The following is a 20,475-nucleotide window of genomic DNA, read 5'->3' as shown; positions in this document are numbered from 1 at the left end:
GTTTTCCTTGCTATGGACCTAGGAGATCAGAGTTGTTTTGAGGAGTTCTTTTTCATTGGTTACTTTGTGGTAGAAGGTGTCAAAAGTCTGTGCGGCTACGTGTGCTGTCCTGTTGCTGCACAGCTAATTCTCGTTCTACTGTATGTAGGTATTTTCTCCCCTGAGTCTAGTCTTTGTCAGAGAGTTAGCAACTGCAGAGTCTTTTTGTTTTCCTTCCTGGAGTCCTGGAGATTGAATGCATGGCCTTGTGTATGAGGAGCAAGCTGCGCTGAGCTCCATGCTCAGCCCAGTCTTAGACTCCTTAGGCTCACTCCCTGATCTCTAGAAGCTTGTAACTTTCAGGAAAGATGCAAAGAGAAGACTCACTCACACAATGGGAAGAGACACAAAGAGAAGATGGTCACACACAGTGGGAAGAGATGCAGAGAGAAGAGAGTCACACACAGTGGGAAGAGATGCAAAGAGAAGAGAGTCACACACAGTGGGAAGAGATGCAGAGAAAAGACATCCCACATGCTGGGAAGATGATTGGTTACAGTATTTTTATTTGTCACAAAATGTGTTTCAAGCCTTACTATATTGGGACATGGAAGTAAGTAAATCACAGACCCAGATCTCCCTGGGTCTAGACAAAGGGTGTGGAGAGTGAAGAGGATTGGGATCTTACGGACAGTTTCCAGGGAGAAGATTTATGTCTAAGGAACGCCCAGGGGATGGTATGGTGAGCCTGTGACCATAGTTGGGCCACAGAGGCTGGTCAGTATCTGAGGATGGAAGTGGATAATATAAAAATTTGACTGAACACGTCAACATTTCATGTGTGATTCTGTTTCCAGCTCATCTCTAATCACAAGCTTCAGCAGAAAGTGCTGCCTTGACTTTTTATACCCTGCTGTTATATTCACGGTTATGTGTGCATGGCCAGGATGTGCCTGGCTCCATGTCTCAAAGGTAGACAGCAACTCTGTGTTCTTGAGCCAAAGTCTTTCTTTCCAGAGTTCCTGATACTGAACCCTGGTGATCTGTTTCCTAGGCTTAATGCAAAATGGGATGAATCATGAAAATATTCTAGAATTTGAATGTCCCAAACTATCATGCAGTATTATAAGTTACTGTTTTTCTATGTAACATTTCTCCCAAATTATTCGCTAAAACAAGAAACATCCATTCGAGTTGGAGTGTGGCCATGCACACCTCTAATCCCAGCACTCAGGAGTCAGAGGCAGGCAGATCTCTTGAGTTTCATGAACAGCCTGGCCTAAAGAGTGAGTTTCAGGATAGCTAGGGCTACACAGAGACACCCTGTCTTGGAAAGAAACAAGAAATAAACAAATAAACAAAATCAGAAAAAAGAACTATCTATTCATTCCTAGTTTCTACAGGACCGAGATTTGGCAGCTTAGATGGGTTCCTCAGGCCTTCTCCTGAGGTTGCAGGTGAGCTTTCCCACACCTGTGGTCTCTTCTGTAGGTTCTCTACAAAGTCCAGTCACATGACTGCTGCAGGGGGGAACTAACCCCCTCAGGTTGCTCTGGGGGCTTTCATTCTTGCTGTGAAGATTTGCCCATGGGGCAAGCTCCAAGGCAATTGACTTCTCTGAGTGTCAAAGGTTTTTTTGTCCATGTTGTAAGCCATGGTCTTAATTTTTTTAAAGTTTATTTTATTTTATTACTATTACCAACCCTGGAAATGATGCACTATTTTCTGTGTGAGATGTGTTTCACATGGGGGAACGGTAGGGAAATGACTTGACTTCCAGGTCGTGGATTATAGAGGACTATCTGAGTGCCTGCTGGGTACAGATTTCCAGGCTGCCTAGGATATGCTGAGAGTTGGATGACCGGAAGCTACCGAATAAACTCAGCATCTTTGTAGATCAATTTGCCTTGGAACCTTTTTGAAGGAAAATTCCATTAGAAATTTGCGATGAAGACATTGCTACACACACAACAGCATAGAATGCAAAATCTCACAGCGAACGCCATCCTTTCCCACCTCTCCATTTTTGACTTTTGTCCGCAGTTAGAGCTGCTTTGGTGGAAATGGCTGGAATTCTTGGCCTGAGCCCTTGGGTAGCTGAGACGCCAAGAGCCGGGGAGGGGACAGACCTGCCTCAGTGTGCAGTGCAGGGAGAATTCGTGAAATTCCTCTCAATATTTTTTTTTCCCTCCTGCCCACCTTGGCTCTTTGAAATGACTCCATGTAGCCTTTAGGCATGTTTTCATTTCTTTTTCTAACCTTTCTTCGCTTCCAGAAATGGATTAGGTCAAAGTAGGTTAAAATTGGCTCTTTGAGCCTCCATCGCGTCCCTTTCATTATGTCTCAGGGATGCACTGCCTCTGTTGGGTCATACTGTGTCCTGGGAAGCTGAATAAATCAGGGTTTCTTGGCTCAGACAGTGTGTCTCTGTAGTTATGAATACCATTTGCATTAGGAACAGAGGCTGATGCACAGCCGTGCCACGGGGATGACGGGATCAGACAAGAAACCTCAGCCAATGCCTTTGTCTGGCAGAGAGTTCCTTTCCAGGACATCCGTCTCTTTTCCCGACCCAAATAGTCTTCTTCTAAGAGCAGTCTCAGCAGGTCACCTCGTAGGTGGGTGTCAGGTTCCTATGGTGCTCACCTTAATCACCACTCTCAAAGTTAATGGAAATGAGAGATTTAAAATCAGGGTCAAGGTTACTAGTAGTTCTGGTGCCCAAGACAGAGGAAAGGGTAGCTGGAGTCATTTAAAATGCTCCTGGCCAGAAAGTCACTACTCTGTGCTTGATGGTCTCTTTCAACTGTCCTTTTTTTAATATACTCTCAGTGCATTCAGAGTGTTCCATGCCCAGGATTTCATTTGTTGAAAACATAGGAAGGCATCGAGTTCTTTGGCTGAAGGCAACACAATAAAGCTGAGTTTAGGTGCAGAACCTTACTTAAGTGTCTTCATTTGAAACCTGCTTTCACATCTGGTTGTGGGACATAAAGTGCCTACCTCGTAGATCTCTGTCCTCCAGAGTGTCATGAACATGTAGTTGATGTAGCATTAGCTTTGTCTCTTCTTCTTTTTAAGATTTATTTATTTTAATCTTATATGAGTGTATTCTGTGTGCATATTTGTGCACCACATGCATGCAGTGCCTGCAGATGCCAGAAGAGGGCACCCGATTTCCTGAATCTGTCGCTCAATGCGGTTGTGAGCCAGTCTTAAGTGCTGGGAACTGAATCTGGGTCCTCTGTGAGAGCAGCCAGTGCTTGTGACTGCTGTGCCATCTCTCCGGCCCCAGTGTTCTTTTTCCTAGGGCACGTATAATCTCAGCTGGAAGTCACTCTTAGTCATTTTCTCTAGTCCACCTTTGTCTCCACGTTTCACCCTGCAGTGCCCTCGTGGTTGGGGGGATGCCTCCATGCTGGCATGTCAGTCACCCCAGATTTCATGTTTTCCTGAATAACCGAAAGCTTCACTATTGCTCATTTACTCCAGTGGATTCTGGGGGTCTACATTCAGACACCACATGATGCTCATCTTTGGTTCTGAGGAGAATGTCTGTAAACTGTTTGGTGAGGGAGGCTTTGGGGGCACCAAGAGCGTGTAAGTGGTGTTTTTCTGATATGAGGACTGAGCTCATGGAAGTTCTGGTGGCCACTCTGCATCTCGACATGGTGTTGTCTCTAGACCTGCCCGGTGATGACCCTCCTTGGTTCCTCCTTGGGCCTGTGTAGCATAGAATTACCTCACCGCCTCAATGGCAACTGACTTGAATTATATCGGTTATTAAAAGTGATCTAATATTTTCCTTTTAAATCAGTAGGCCTGGCTCATTCTCTGATTTAAGCTAGTGATTTATTTATGATAAGGTATGAGACGGCTGTAGCCACTCTATGATGTAATCTAAGAATGACATGAAAACAAAATGGGCTTTTACATAATGAAGCTATTCCTGTTATCCAGATGATGTTGAGGCTGGAAACAGGCTTTGAAGGTCCCCTTGACTCCTTTCTTAGCCTGCCTCCCTGCTTTGAGTTTTCCAGCCATTCAGTTAATTTCACCAGGGTCACATGAAATGCCCAAAGTCTGCTTTATTCTCCTATCCTCGTCTTCCCCAGTCCCTGCTTCCCTGACCACTGCTGTCCTCCGTGGCTCCTGTGCTTCTCCCTGCAGCCTCCCTCCTTCGCTTTCCCATGCCAATGCAGTCTGCTAGGCATAGCTGCTCCACGTTGGTGGTTCTGCACATAGACACTTGTGCCCTACGGGCTAACGGGCATCTTTGCCATCCAGCCCTGCAGAACCTTCTGCCCCGCCTCGTTAGAAACCTTTGATGCGGACTTCTTATAGCTTAACGCAGTAGTGAGGAATAACCGGGGAGTAGCAGAGTTAGTGGAGGAAGCGGGCTTTCTTCTTCTAGATTGGGCTCTTCATCCTGAAGTTGATCCAGGTTGTGGCTTGCTCATGGACCTCATCTTTCCTGGTCTGAGGAATGGGTGGTTTGCATTTCATTTTCTGTGGTCCACTGGTATAGTGGTAAGGTATTCTGGATGGGTTGTAGTGGAAAGGACCCCCTGACTGCATGCTGTTTAGCCGAGGCCATTTAAAGACTCTCCTGTGGTTAAAGCAGAGAAGTGAGAGCAAAGGCATACAGGAAGTTGCTTGACCGTTGGCCCTAGACGGTGTGAAGCTTCTCTTGGGCTTATGGGGAGGATTCAGTGCAGTACGTGCTGTACAAGCCTGAGGACCCGAATTTGGCTTCTAGAACCCACGTTTAAAGAAAAAGCAAAAACTGGCATGGTGGTGTGTCTACCTGCAATCCCTGTGTTGGGGAGACAGGAAGCCTGGCTCGCTTGGTGAGCCCTGGCTCGATGAGAGACCCTGTTTTAAAATATAAGGCAGATGATGACAAGGAAGAGGGACACCCCAAGTTGTCTTCTGGCCTTTACACAGTTGCCACCAGACAGCAAATAAACACGGAAAAATGAGATTCTCTCTTTGTTTTGCTTTCTGATATTCTTTGGTTTGTTGACTTTTAAGTGTCTTTTCTGAGACCGCATAGCACATTGTAGCACTCAACTCAATTCTCAGTTGTAGGGGAGGCTAAAAGTTCCATCCTCTACTCTCAAGTTTAACTGTATATGCTGCTTGAAAGAATTGAGAAACTGGGACAGGGAGTAGAAGGTTCCTTACTTTCAGGAGCATGTTGCAAGACTTCTTAAGTCCTGTGTCTCGGCATGAAGTCGGGCCAGGAGTTGGCTCTGTCTGTTTTTGTTTTGCTGTCCCACAATGTTCTAATTTATGCTGAAGATGGCAGTTGAAGGTCCAGGTCACAGAAGTAATTGATGCTGCTGGAGTCATTCTTGGACTGACCTTGCTCCTTGATGTCATTAGATCTTGTGTCCTCACTGCCTCTCCCAGCACAGTGCTTAGCTCTCGGCAAAGAGCCCGACTGTCTGTGTGCTAGGTCATTTCAAAAACCATGTCATGGAATAGTGAGAGAGGCAAAGAGGAGATGGAAGAGGCCACTGACGTGGCTGTCTCCCACCCTTTCTGCTCATTGGTGATCTCCTTCTGCACTGGCGAGGTGCGTGGAAAAAGTCTGGAGAGCGAAGAAGGAGCTGGAAGGGATCACTGGGAAGTGCACAGAGGGGAGAGTGAACTTTCATGGAACTCTAATTTGAAATGAACTAAGCTCCCTTTGACCTCAGCGGGAGCTCTGGGGGTGTGGATGGAGCAACAGAAAGACAGCATGGGGCTGCATTTTCAATATGGAGAACAAGCCAGTTAGAAGTTTTTGGGGGAGGTGGAATGGGGAGTCAAAGAGCTCCATCATTAAAGTTGTTTAAGTAGGGGAATGAGCAAGTTAGAGTCTTTCTCAATGAGCAACCTTATTGCCTTTTACAAATTATTTTTATTTTATATGCATGAGTGTTTTGGCACCATGTATGTCTGTTTACCACCTGTGTGCCTGGTACCCATGGAGCCCAGAAGATGGTATCAGAATCCCTGGACCTGGAGTTGCAGATGGTTGTGACTGCCGTGTGGGTGCTGGGAATTGAACCTGTGTCCTCTATAAGAGCAGCCATTGCTCTTAGCCACTGAGCCATCTCTCCAGCTCCACTCTTAGTATGTTTTTGGAAGGCTTCCACTGTCTTAATCTAAAACTTTCTGAAACGAAATTTTTCGTGTATTTAAAATTCCCTGGTAGGATGAAAGCTCGGAGACAGCGCTTCTTCTTCATTTTGCAGGCGTTGGCACTCAGAATTGCTGACAGGGCTCAGGCAGGTGCACACAGTGCTGTTGGTAAGGAAGTCTTATCGCATGTAGAGCTATTGATAAGGAACACAAGGAGCTAACTGAGTTCATTAGAACTTCTTTGGACTGACTGTATTTTTGTGGGTGTTTTTTTTTTCTTCTTTTCAAGAAAGTTCCAGAGGCTCATGTGCTTTTGGCCTTCTCCCACCCTTTCCACTCACGTCAGCAATTTGCTACTGGTTACCTAAGTGCTTTGTCTCTTTGTCCAGTAGAACATTCATGATGCTTTGTTCTGTAGCTTTAACCCATCACCAATGTTTCCTTCTCCACTGGGTTGAAACTTACTGAATTCTACCTTAATTTCATTAGAGGTCCTGTGATGCCTGACAGAGCAAACCATTCTAATGGTGACTGAATTTAAGACCTTTTGGGCAAACGCCTGCTATGTGCTAGACTCTATTCTAGATGATAGAAGCACGTGTGAACAGGGCTGTGAATGAGACAAACCAGAAAGCCAAAGAGACCAGAATGGCGACAGAGAAAGTGTTTCAGAATGAGTGAAAGCACTTGCACAGCTCCCGAGGCTGAAGTGTTCTCGGTCCATAAAAGACTAGGCCGGCACAGCTGGAGCTGAGACCGAAGGAGGGGGTCGTACAGTCTAATAACAAGAGTGCCAGCAGATGCCATCAAGCACACTTTGAGGGTACTCTGGGGGAAGGGGGGATTGCGTCGATCCCTTAAAGGAGCCACGGAGATGTAACTAAAAGATTTGCCCAAGTGGGGTTGTAACTCTGGGTGGCTCAATGTAGAACCGGAGAGTTTTGGTTTGCCTCCACCTGTAGCTCTCCATGATGTGGCAGGGGTGGGGGGTGGGGGAGGAGGCTCTCGGTTCAGATGTTCTGCTCCTCGGCGGCGCACACCTGCGAGGATGCTCGGCCCGTGCAGATGGGCAATTGCAGGCCTAATCACCCACTCAGGCACTCACTTATTTGTTTTCCACATGCAAATGTGGGTTTTTTTGCAGATGGATTTAATATATTTGTTGCTTCCCCATTTTATTTAAAACAAAACAAACGGCCAACCATGTCAGTTGGGGGTAGCAAATAGAAACGTGAATATTATTTTCTCTGCTGTCAGTTTCTATTGCATGGCTGAGAGGGATCTCAGGCAAATGAGTCTTTTCTGGGCTCAATTTTACTTTTGTTTTCTCTCACCTTTTCTTAGCCATTATTATTTTTTATTCCTTTAGGAAGTTTTAAATAGGGCTATGCTGCTAATTTTCTTTCCCAAATAATTTTCTTTCCATATAGGCTCTGTAATTTTATCGTGTGGTTTTTGCTTTCATCATTTTAGTTTCTGAACTTGGGGCCTGCTATGCTAAAGAGACATAGAGTCTCCAAAGGCCATTGGTGGGTGATGCAGAAGCTTCCTTAGCCTGGAAATAAACAAACAAACACAAATGAGAAGTATGTGTTCTTTCCTGTTGATGCATTGTTACTACTGATCGCACAACACCAAGCAAAAAGTAGCTTTTGTTTGTAGAGGAGGTGCCAGGAAACCCCAGGAGATAGATGGAAGGCGGCATTTGCTGGTATTCGGCATTCGCTTGTATTTGTTATCGAATTTCCACGGGATCAGGTTGGAGGAGACAGCACATGGCTGTTTCCATGGCTTGGAGTGATGAAGAGAGGCTGATCCTGCGGAGGGTATCATCATCACCTTAAGGTGGGGTTTGTGTTCACTGGTGCCTCTGTGTCTCATTTTCCTTTATTGAAAAGCCTGTTTTGTATTGAATTTGAAGCAAAGAAGTAGGGAAGGGGAAGGCAGTGGGAACTGTTTGGAGCTTGCCATACAAAAGTTGATTATTAGGTAAGAATAGTGTATGTCTGTGTGTGTGTGTGTGTGTGTGTGTGTGTGTGTGTGTGTGTGTGTGTGTGTTGGGGAGGGGCATCAGAGTGGGCAGAATTTCCCAGCAGGAGAGGTTAAACTCTCCCGAAATAGGAACTTCATTTTAAGTACTGAATTTTTAGATGAAGTCAAGTGCTTCCTCGAATTGACCATTTATTCTGCAAAAGGAGAGACTGATTGATGCCCTCAGTGGCTGAGCCCAACACCACCCAATATTAACTGATGGGTGTCCATTTAGAACAGCAGCATCCTTTGATAGGCGTTTTTATTTGGGAAAAGGATGTTTGTAACCCCCAGATCTTATTGACTAGTTAGCTAATGGGGTGTGCATGTGAGAGGAAGCGTCGGCCTTCTTAGGGGACTTCCGCTACCAGATGCAAGTTTTGAAGCAGGAGCCTGATCTGGGCCATGAAAATTCCGAATCAGGCAGGCCCCTCTGGTCCCTGAAGGCTGGTGCAGGCACATACTCAGAGAGTAGATAAATTCTTGGGATCATGGACCTCTTCAGCAGCTATGTTAAAGTAAAGCTTTCAGAGATGAAACTCATTTCCATTTGGTAGGGCTTTTCTGTGGTGAATACGGGGCCTTTTACTGTAACATGAAATATTTAATTAGGAGGTTAAATAATGAGGGTTGTGTGCCAAGACCAAAGTCATCATTGTCATCATCATCATCATCATCATCATCATCATCATCATCATCATTGTTGTTGTTTTATGACAAGAATGCCCATGTGAGTAAAAGGGCAGCTTTATCTGGAGAGTATGAGAAAGGAAGGGTTAGCATTCCCTGTACTTTCTGCGGGAACACTGAATGGTCCTGGGAATCTTGCTGCCTTAAGTATGGACTGTGTGCAGCCAGAGCTGGGCCTGCTGCGACCTATCCTTGCAGGCCACTACTGCAGTGCACCCCCTAGCACCTACTCTATGCATCTCAGGCTGACTCCACTGCAAGACAGGAGCCACACGCTTCTTCTTGGTGTTTGCTCTTGACTGTGTCTGAGCATGTGAGACAGGCGACCCCCCCCCCCCCCCCCAGGGATCCAGGTATCTTCCTTGGTTCGCCCCATCTCTGTGAGCCTCTCCTTTGTCCGGCGGGGAGCTCAGAACTGACATTCCACTTGTGTTGACTTGAAAAGAATTTATTTTCTGCTCACCCTATGTGAGATCACATGGTAGCATAGTTGGTTATTTCTCTCTTTCCTTCCCTCCCTCCTCCTTTCTCTCTCCTCCTCTCTCTGCTGTAAAGAAGGTGATCTCAGCTCCAGACTGCTCTTCAGTGGCAGTGGTTTCCTAGTGTGCGAGAGGTCCTGAACTGGTTCCCCTGACAGTGGAAAGGAAATCCCCTTTGTTCTCCAGACACCCACCCCTCTCATCTACAGGGACAGCCTGTTTTGAAGGATCTCTAGGGAACTGTTGACCGTGTTGGACCTCCTAAGCATTTTGGATGGTAGGGTTTCAGGTGTGGGAACCATGAGTTTTCTGTCCAGTAAGAAGGATTTGCACCGGGGAGTAAGGCATTCTAAACATAAGAAAAAGAGGTCAGATGCACTGCTGACTTCATGGAAAGAAAGATCTTCATTCCAGTGACCTCTCTGCTCCTTGGAGAACTCTGCACTGCTAGATTTCATGACGTAATGCTGAGAGTCCTTGAGTTACAGAGGATTGTCCTTATTGGGCTAATGTGTGCTATGGAGACATACTGTCCTTTAGCGTTTTGACATGTAGGTTTTTTTTGTTTGTTTGTTTTGTTTTTCCAGTAGTGTAATGTTTTATGAGTAGCTCCATCAAACTCCCAAATATAGGGACCATACAGAGAGTGCAGAACATCTGGGGAGTTGGCCTTAATGGTTGCCTTGATGTAGATTAAATTTTAACATGGCCAGTGGCTAAGCCATTGCATCTGCTCAGTGAATTTCGTATTTATACGGGTATATCTTCTTCTCACCTCTTCTCTACTTGGTTCTTTTTGAATTTAGGTTGCCGGGGGCAGAATTGTTGAGCTCTTACCCCAACTCTGCAACACCTGTTGTGTTTATTTACGGACACGCTCATTCATTCAACAAGTATTTAAATGAGCGCTTTAGACACCAGCTTCTGGAGACTTAAAAACATGTGAGATGCGCTTTTGACCCCTCTGCCCACCCTCAGGAGCAGAGAGCCATGTACACAAATAGGCCACGGAACCACTTCTCCTTTCTCAGTCTCTCTTTTCACGTGCGAGAGCCAGAATTGGACAAGAGGATCAGCGAAGGGTCCTTCGGATGCTAACATGCAGTCTCTCACACAAATTCATTAACGATCCAACAGTTATTTATCAAACTGAAAACTGGCAAACATTTCCCCTTTCTCCCATTTGTAGAATATAATGGTGAAGATGAATGAGGCAATGTCTACAAAATGCTTTAATAAGCAAGTTGGAGAGAGATATTATATAAGTTTGAGGCACTATTATTAATGGAAAAACGAAAACAAGGGCTGATGTTTTCAGAGGGAACAGATGGTTCCTTTGTTTAGAATTTTGAGTATAAAGGGGAGAAGGGGGGAAAAGATACTTGCCATATTGTGTAGGCCTTGAATTTGAGTGACTTTAAAATGCCAAAACAATCTGGTTAGGAAAGTCCCATAGATTCAAAATAGCTCCTCGCTGATCAAACTGTAATTAAAATAACAAAAAAATGACAGTAAGAGACTTCCTAATAAGAAATGCCATGGTGACAGTTGACACAGCCTCACAGACACTCCCTTTGAGTAGCTCTCCAGAAATGTAGTTTTTCATCTCTTCACGAGTTTCAACGCATCACGGAACAAGTCAATGGGAACAGACTGTACGCTGCTTCTTTCCCAGCTCTCATCTCTGTCCTTAGCCATACGTTTCGTTTCTCATGACTCGGCTTGATCCCTGGGTCCCCTGTGATGGGAGGAGAGGTCTGGTGTTGCCCTTTGACATCTACACATGGACCCCGTTTTAAACAAGTGTGGAAAAAGTGAGAAACGTGGCTCTTCCAATGCCTCACTTTAGCTTTTGGTAAGAGTTCTTCTGTATTTGATAGGCCCCGCTTTTGCCCAGGTCAAACACTGGAAACTGTGCTGTATTGTCTTTCTTGTTCTGCATCCGTGACATCTGTCAGTCTGACTGCTCTGAGACTCTGCTAGGGAGGACACCTATGGGCGTGTCTGAGTGGGTGTTTTCAGAGCTCTTGAGCTGAGGACTGGAGACCCTCTCTCAATGTAGGTGGCAGCGCCTCATGGGGTGGGGTCCAGAATGAAAGGAAAGCAAGTGAGCTGGGTTCGACCATCCATCTGTCTCTGCTTCGTGACCATGGCTGCATGTGACCACGGCCTCACCCTCCGGGGCCATGGCTGCATGTGACCACGGCCTGACCCTCTGGGGCCATGGCCAGAGCTGCTATTGCTGGCCTAGCGCCTTTTCCATGATGCCGCACCTTCAAACTGAGCCAGAGCAGCTCCCTCCTGAGCTTGTTTGGGCCAGTCCTTTGTTATAGCGTGCACTAACATAACCACAGCGTCCTTGTGTTTCTTTGCTTTTCAATTGATTAGGAGAATAAAAAGATTTTTGTAGATTTTGTGTGTTTTCCTACTTTATTCCTTGGATAACTAAACTGCTCAGATTGGCCTTGAACTTTTCACCTTCTTGTCTGAGTCCCCTAAGTCGCTTTGAGAGTACCCACTCACGCTATTCCTGGGATATCCTCTTTGTGGTCTTAATTGTTTTATCTTTGTGGGCATTTTTTTTTAACCCCTAATCTTCACTGACCTATAAAATGTGGTTATTGAACAAGATAATTTCCTTTATTATTTTTTCAAAAACATTGAGTCTGCGGTGGCTGAGGGCTTTGGGATCAGGCAGGTTTATCTAGGTGTCTAATTCATTTTCCTGCCCCTTAGCAGGAATGTTGACCCATCACGCTCAGTATCTCCCAGACGCCTCTAGGAAGCAGCCGGCCTGCAATTTGTTCCCTAATCTGTTTGTGATGAACATCCTCTGCCCTTTCTCATATCCCAGACTCACTGATTGAAATTAATTCTAGGGCATTCCTTCCTCTCGCGGAGTTGTGTACCACTCGTGTGCCATTCCTTTTACTCGGAACCCTTTGCTGGCTTTCCACCTCTTAATTGATTTTAACAGTGTAAAGAGGACTTGGTTTATAAATATTCTTTCTGCTTCAGGCATTTGCTGCTCGGGTCTCACTAGTCTCTGCAAACGGGTGACAGCCTGGGAGCCCCGGAAGTCAGCAGTGTCAACAAATCCACTCTTTCCTTACCTGTGATGTAAAGAAGACACACTGTGTGCGTGTGTGTGTGGGGGGGAATGCTCCTCAAGAAGGTTCCCTGAATTCTTCAGTTTGTGTGAGAGTCTTCTTACTTTGTTGATGGGGAAATGGAATCTTAATAGCAGTAAATTACTTGCTTAAACACTCTAATCGAGTGAGTGGCTCTGTCCCTTACCGGTGTCTGAAACTTTTCTTTGATTTTAAGGTTTCTGTCCAAAAGTTATGGGATCTCAGGCCATTTGCTAGAGATTGGCAAAGCAAGGCTGGTGAGGTGGTGGCTGCTTCTGCTCCTCTTCCTCCTCTTTTTTTTTGGTGGGGGGTGCGGTGTTTTTCAAAACAGGGTTTTTCTGTAGCTTTGGAACCTATCCTGGAACTTACTCTGTAGACCAGGCTGGCCTCCAACTCACAGTGATCCACCTGCCTCTCCCTTCTGAGAGCTGGGATTAAAGGTGTACATCGCCAACCGCCTGACTCCTCTTCCTCTTTTTCTTCAGATTTATTTCTATTATGTGTCTGAGTGTTTTATTGGAATATATGATGTGTACACATGTATTCTTGGTGCCCATGGAGACCAGAGGAGGGCATCAGATACCCTAGAACTGATTACAAAGGGTTGTTAGTTACCATACACACGCTGGGAACCAAACTGGGGTCCTCTGGAAGAGCATCAGGTGCTTATCACGCTGAGCCATAGCTTCAGGCCCACCTTATTATTGATAAAGACCCGTAAGTCCAGTGTGAAGGCCTGAGTGTGCACGAGAAAGTCACTTGAATCTTTTGAGCCTCACTAGAACCATTTTGAAATGGGGCTCTGAGCCATCCTGGTGACTTTTGGAGAAGTTGTTTTTCCTGAGGCCTGTAATTTAATAAGCTCATCATATTCCCACGGTACTGGTTGCTAGGTCCTTTGGTTAAAAGGTTAAAGCCTTCATTTGTTAGCTAATTGGTAGTAAAGCAATAGCTCTGGAATGTAACGGATAGTTTATACAGTTCAGTGTAGAGAAGCTAATGAAGCTAAGATGTATTTGGAGTGGGTGAAACTTTACTAATTGCTTCTTTGGAGTGGCAAAATTGATTTTCTTTGTTTTGATATTTTATTGCTTTGTAAATTTGAGTAAGAGAAAAAGTAAGATGATGCTATCAGTGGAAGTCAAGAGGTTAAAGGCCATAGCATCAGAGGGTAGAAACTTTTCCTGCAACTGAGCAACTGAACAGTAGTTTTTAACCCTTAAATTCATGGCTGGCAAACTTGACTCCCTGTTAAATTCTCCATAAGAACTTTAAACAAACGATTTGTCCTTAAACTGCCCATCTGTATCCCAGGGTCCATAGCGGGGACTCGAGTGACAGTCACTTCCCCAGGCTAGTCCCTTCTCTAGCCTTGAGTTCCAGCCATCGCATTGATAGCATCTTAGTTACTGTCTTGATAGGCTGCGGTTCTGGGTTATCCCCTCTTGACACTCATGTGAGAGCTGCTCTCCAGTCAGGAGTTCACACCCACAAGAGCGTTGCAGGAACTCCCTGAGACAGCCACCTGGCCCGAAGTCAGCATGTACAGGAAGAGCAGGAGTTAACATTTTTTTCCCCCAGTATCGGAATGTGCTGCCTTTTTATGCTTCCGCGAATGTTTAAAATTGATAGCAAGTAGTGTATTTCATTGCTTTAATTGTTCAAGGTCCTTTTAAAGGATGCAATAAAATACCATTTAAGCTTAACTGACCTTTATATTTTAATGCTCTTTGGAAGGGAACAATACCACGTATTATCCTGCAGCATAACTTTTCATTATTTGTAACTTCAGGCAGCAGAGCTCGCCTTGGAGTCCGAGACTAAGGGTCTGTGGCTCTCCCTGAGATTTAACCCATTTCTACATAAGCATCGAGTTCAGTTCTGTTGGTGATTCTTGACACTTACCCAAGAAGGGGTCTGGATTCCTACTTGTTTCCTCTCGGAGATCCAGGTGTGGGAGGACGGCACATATGACCTAATCCATAATTAGGAGGAGGGAAGCTCTCTGCTCCCCCTCCAGTCCATTCAGCAATACAGTGTTTAACCCCAAAGGCCACCGCTAATAGGTTTTTAAAAATTGATGCTGTTAGATATAGCTCATCTTCCAGCTCTGAACTTGTTCTTCTAGAAGGGAAACAGTCCTCAGGTTACAGACACAGGGCGCTGGAATTTCAGAGGCTTCTGTTGACCTACAAGTCTTAGAAAGGTAGATGGAGTTCTGTTCCCACTGTACTTTAGGACATGGGTGATGGTCTGCCCATGGTGCTTAGGAAGAAACAGGATTTTTTTCCCCTCGTGCTAAGAAATTATACACAGGTTTTTAGGTAACTATGAGAAAAAGATCTGTGTGTCCATATGCAGCCACATACATAAGTAGTATATGTAATGACATAGTTCAGGCTGAATTTAAAAATCATTTTCAAATCATGCTAAAAAAAATAGAGTGAATTCTCAATTGTTACATTTTTATTTTGTTCCCCCGTGTTTGTTTTTTTCCCTGAAGCCCTTTATTATAAACAATTCCAGTGTAAATGGTTTGGAAGCAAGTGGAGTCAGTATCTCTTCTGCGGAGTCATCTGTTGTTTTTGTTTTTAGTTTTGGTTTTATCATCTCCCCACCTGTGTCTCCGCTTTCCCCCTACTTGAGATGCATATTCTCTTCTGAAGGCTTTGAGGATCAGTATGCATTGCTTCTTGAAGCTTTGGGTAAGATCAAGTGCAAACAAGTTGCATAAATGTGCGTGGTTCCCTACCCCTGGATACAGCACATGCTTCCCACAAGTAAGGGAGGTGACAACCCTCATCCTGTCACTGTGTGGTGACATAGTACTACCAGGCAGGTCTGTCGTCCTCTCTCATCCCCTAACCCGGTTATATTCTCCTTCAGGCATAGCCTCATTGTCATCTAGTTCTTATTTCTCTTTGGTCTCCTTCGATCTGGAACATCTCCACATCCTTTCACGGTGCTGGCATGTCTGCACACATCAGAACCCCGTTTAAAATATTTATTTTTTATATTAGCTAGCTATTATGTTTAAGTTGAATTGTGCATTCTCTAGAGGATGTCATGTGACTGTTACATGTCTTAGTGTCACATGGGAGGCTCAGAGTGAGCATTGGTGTCGCTTTGCCAAGATGTTCTTTGATGTATCTGTTATATAGCTATTATTTTGCCCTTTGTGTTTATTGTCAGCACTCTGTTTATTATTTTGGTTTCTTTGGAGTCTCACTATGCTGGGTTGATCTTCAACGCCTGACTCTCCTACCTATACCTCCCAAGTGCTTATGATCTACAGGCATGTACTGACACGCCTGGCTGCCCTTTGCAACTTCTCAGCAATCCATGAGGAGAAACTTTAATCTTGCTTCTATGAAAATTGTCTAGTAAGGATCATGGCATTGCCACCTTCGTTGTTCCTGCATGTTTTCTTTCCACATCTGCTTTAAGCAGAGTCTCTTACTATGCTCTCCCTGCCACCCTTCCTCCCTTAGCTAACATGGCTCTTAGGACTTTGAGTCCCAGTTTTCAGGATCCAGGACTGCCATGCTTCAGTTTTCTTCCTCTGTCGGCTCCAGGTTTAGTCAGTGAGAATAAAGTAGCTTGGTGCATGTCTTATTCATATTTTGTGGGTGTTTATGTAGCTGTTGGGAGTAAAAAAAGCCTTCCGGTTTCATCTGCCCTCATTGTCTTGCCTCTGAATACCTTTTCCGCACTGTATCCTCCTTCCTTCGAGTGGAGAGTGTCACTGGATACCAGTATCCGAGTGCCAGGTATGCCCGTTGCTATTGGTAACTTCCTTTCTAGGAAATGATGCATACACATGCACGTTATGTATGTGGTCATGGGATCAGTTTTATTTGTTTGCTGACAGTTGCCTTGTTGGAATGTCCCACCAGCATCTTTAGCCAGTGTCTGTCGAACTTTCACTTGTTGCCAACAGGATGGGTGAGAAATAGTTTGGAGTTGCTGGTACCCTGGTATAAGTAAACCCAGATATCTTTATTCTGTGTCTCAGTGATCATATTTATTTTATGATTTTCAAATTTGTGAATTGTCTGTACCTTGCTTGCTGTTATTATCGCCACTATCACGATATTGTCCAGTCAGAGTCTCCTCCCTTGGCCCAGGTTAGCTTGGAATGCAAACTCGAGTGGACTTCCCAAGTACTGAAGCCTTTCTGGTGTTTGGTTTGCAGATGTGAGCTCCCCTTCATCCATCTTAGTGTCTCCTCCTAGCCAAAAAGTTTGAGTTTTTACCTTCAGACCTGATTAGTTTGGGGTCAGTGTATACAGGTTCAAGTTGATCTAATTTTAGCTTCTTTTTCCAAACAATAACTTATGTTCTCACAAGGTTAACTGTGAAAACATCTTTGCCCATTTTGTCTGAAATTGGTCATTACTTTTTTATTCTTTTTTTTCAGATGTGGGCAGGTCCCTGCCCTGTTGCCCAGGCTGGTTTAGACATCCTGAGCTCAAGGTATCCTTCTGCCTTCGCATCCCAGTAAGCCGGGATGACCGGTGCTTGCCACCATCCCCCGTTACTGGTTATCACATTTTAACACGAGCTCTAACTAGGTGGGAGGAAGGACAGCGACAGAGGCAGCTGGGAAATTAGAGGAGAATCTGTTCCTGGTTTGATGATGTCAGGAATCAGATGAAAGCTGAACTCTCTTTATATCAATTAAGCATACTTGACCTTTTCCAAGTCTGCCTCTCTGATGTCTCCCGTCCTTCCCCCTCCCTCCCTTCATCTCTCCCGTCCTTCCCTCCCTTCCTGTGAACTTTATTAACAGGAAAGAGTGTGGTACAGAGACTGGTTTAGGATTGCCTCTGCCTTCCCCCTTATTGGCCTTCCTGTGTGCATTCTGGGAACTTGGCTGCATGGATCTTCAACAGCAATGAGAGTTTAGTGTCTTTTACCCCTGCCTTGTGCTAAGTCCCCATTGTACCCTTTGCTGCAGATTGCTGTTTCAGTGGGGCCTGTGCCCATAGGACACCTATAGCCACACTGCGTGAGAAGCTGACCAGAGAACTTTGGGGGCTTGATGATCTGTGTGAGTTAGGTAGGTAGGGGAAGTAGTGGACGGGGCTGTTCATGTGTCTGTAGCTCCCTGGCAAGTTGGGAACTAGAAGTATCTTTGCTCCAGGATATTGGCATTGTGAAATTCCAAATACATAAGTTTCTTGACCTTGAAGAATCAAGACATTTAAAATTTTTATAGAAAGCATAAGTTTTACTGTCTCTTCAAAAATAGTTTCCCCATAACATGAAGGTGTTTACACATACTGTTAATCTTCCTGACATTGTTCATCAGTTTTCCATGAAAAAAGGAGTCAGTTTGTGGACAGGCATATTTGGAAAATGTTTACTTTAGCAGATTGAGACTATTTTTCTTTGTTGTTGGACTTCTCAGGATATTTTCTATGAATCCATCTCTCTGTATCTCTCCTCCCTGGCCCGTGTGTGTGGTGGTGGTGATGGTGGTGGTGGAGGCTGTGGTGCTCTTGGTCAAGGTGGTGGTGGTAGTGGAGGTGGATTAGACCTGGCAAATGCTAGATAAGAAGTCCAGCATTGAGCCACATCCTGACTCTTGGTTTTATGCGACAGGGCTTTCCTGTGTGGCCAGGCTGGCCTTGAGCTCCCTATGGTCTGTAAAGGTAAACTTGTAGGTGATGACGCTGTCATGCAGGGACTCCTTCTGCCCCCTAATTTATTATCTTCCCCATAAATTCTTTCCAAGTGAAGCTCTCTGCAGGCAGATTATCTGTTTACCACATGAATGCGTACCTGCACCCCACAGCCTGCTTCATAACAGTGAATATTGAACGTTCCTGAGTGTGAAGCTGTTAGCCTTCCTTTAGTTTTATTGAAATGTGTGTGTTTTGATTCTGCCTCCTACATGTAGATGTTTTAAATAACAGATTCTTACTTTTAGTACAAAACAAAATCAATAAACATATTTACTCAGCCTTGTATATGTAACTTCTTGGTCTCCCTAAGGATGTAAGGCTTAACCGTGAGTCACTGACTATGCGTTGACTACTGTTGCTCACCACCCAGAGCAGGTGCACACAGATAGACATGCTTCACCTTTTCTCACTGCTGCCCAGAGTCATCTAAGATAGGCCCAGAGGAATACATAGTATAATAGAGACATATTATACTTATCTATAATTATATATAACACAATATATGATATGTAATACATGATAATATGTAGACAGATAGAGTAATAGACATAGATACGTGGGTTAAGCTTAGCTGTGTGCTGCCCTGGATGAGCACCTAGAGTTGGCTATAGTTTAAGTAGCACCTCCTATGCTGGCTGATCCTGCTGTTCATTTGGGGATGTCTGTTGGTTGGACTCTGCTCTCGATTTCCTTAGTGCTTTCCTCTTTTCCTGTGCAGAGGTGTGTGTGTGTGTGTGTGTGTGTGTGTGTGTGTGTTTGTCTCTGTGTGTGTGTGTGTGTGTGTGGTGTCCTCCACTCCTTCTTTAATTTCGCGTGTTTGAGTGTTTGCCTGCATGTCTATCTGTGTAGCAGACATGTGCCTCGTGCCCAAAAAAGCCAGAAGAGGGCATTGGCTTCCTAGAACTGGAGGGACGGGTGGTTTGGAAGCTGCCATGTGGTGCTGGGACTCCTCTGACAGAGCAGCCAGTTCTCTTAAATACTGAACCACCTCTGTGGCTCTATTCAGCATGTATTCGGATGTGTTTTACTTCCCGAGGCTCTGCCAGCTGAATGTCAGTCTCATGGAAATCGTCCAGTTTCCCTGAACATATAATGCATCCAAACAGGATCCCATGCTTGAGACATATGATAAAGGATCTAGTCTCACCTGTGCATGTGTGTGTGGATGGGTGCACATGCATGCACTCGCATGCACACATACACATATACACATGTGCGCCTTTTCACGCATCTTCTAGCGAAGGGCGCTATGTTATTTATGTACAATATAAGAACTCAAAATTCTGAGCATGCTATCTCCCTTTTCATTTACTCTCAACTTCTGTCCCTGGAGTATTACTGTTTTTATTCAAAATGACCTTTATTGGTGCTCTTTGAAGATAATACATGTAGTTATTTCTTTTAGAAACTTTGCCAGCTATACTCCTTTCCCCCCAGTGGACGCAGGAGGAGCTGGAAAGGGAATGAGAGGAGAGAAGATGGAAGGAAGAGTTACCTGTAATCTTGTTATCCTAAATGACAGATAGTGCATAATGTTAGTAAGGTGTGTATGTGTGTGTGTGTGTGTGTGTGTGTGTGTGTCTGCCTGTTTGTCTGTCTGTCTGCACACTATGAACTGCTATTCTGGTGTTTGCCCTTTAAACCCTTTCTGTTTTTAAGGACTTTAATGGAAAGGACATTTACAGTAGTTTGGTATTGCAATGCTCAATAGATAACCTTCACTCAGTGCTATGCCAGTAAAGTGACCGTGGCTTAATTCACTTTTGTACTCCCAGGGTCTCGCTCCAGAGCTGTCTGTCTACATAGTGGTTTTGCACAAAGTGTCTGATAAATTTAAGTGAGTACACATTAAGCTGGAAAAATACCTGCCCATCTTTTCTTAAGAAATTAAACTTGGCACATGATGCGTTCCAGAACTACAGAAGAAAGGTGAGAGCCAGGGCAAGCGAAGCGGCCCTTATATGGACATGAAGAAGCAGACTTTACAGTGTGGTAGGTGCTGCCTTTGGTGCCTGGGAGCTATCTGATGGTCTGAGACAGGACCTCCTGTGCTGCGTGGTCAGTGATGTTTGCAGCTGTTGTTTATCATTTTAGGACCAGATAACCCTTTAAAAAAGCCAATCAGGATTTCCCTGATGGGAACTGGCTTGCATTAATCAGATGTATAAGGCAGCCTATGATCAGCTCGATGCAACGTTCGCGGGCGTCTGGGAGCATGAGTGTCCATTCATTCCATTCTATTCATTGCTGGCGTCATCACTGGTGTTTTTCCTGTGCCTTTGAGGCTTCAGAAGTGGAGTGGGTTGTCAGAGTCATTGTGTGGTGAAGGATGACTGACGTCAA

At 44.8% G+C, this 20,475-nt stretch overlaps 1 protein-coding gene across 9 annotated transcripts in view; it reads left to right on the top strand.

The window, feature by feature from the left end:
• Lpp (LIM domain containing preferred translocation partner in lipoma) overlaps positions 1-20,475 on the top strand; it is a 597,751-nt gene that overhangs the window by 64,562 nt on the left and 512,714 nt on the right. The window contains exon 1 of one of the 9 annotated variants that reach the window (XM_048453896.3): positions 7,824-7,956. The exons of 7 other annotated variants lie outside the window; for them this stretch is intronic. The gene's annotated coding sequence lies outside the window, so the exon portion shown is untranslated. Of the gene's footprint in view, positions 1-7,823; positions 7,957-20,065; positions 20,125-20,475 lie in introns of those variants that run through there. One more of the 9 variants, XM_087901849.1, reaches the window with a different exon arrangement.

This window comes from Myodes glareolus, chromosome 2 (assembly GCF_982192425.1).
Source record: "Myodes glareolus chromosome 2, mMyoGla1.1, whole genome shotgun sequence".
NCBI classification, from domain to species: Eukaryota; Metazoa; Chordata; class Mammalia; order Rodentia; family Cricetidae; genus Myodes; species Myodes glareolus.
The sequence above is the reverse complement of the archived record's forward strand: the minus strand, read 5'-3'. Positions and strand labels throughout refer to the sequence as shown.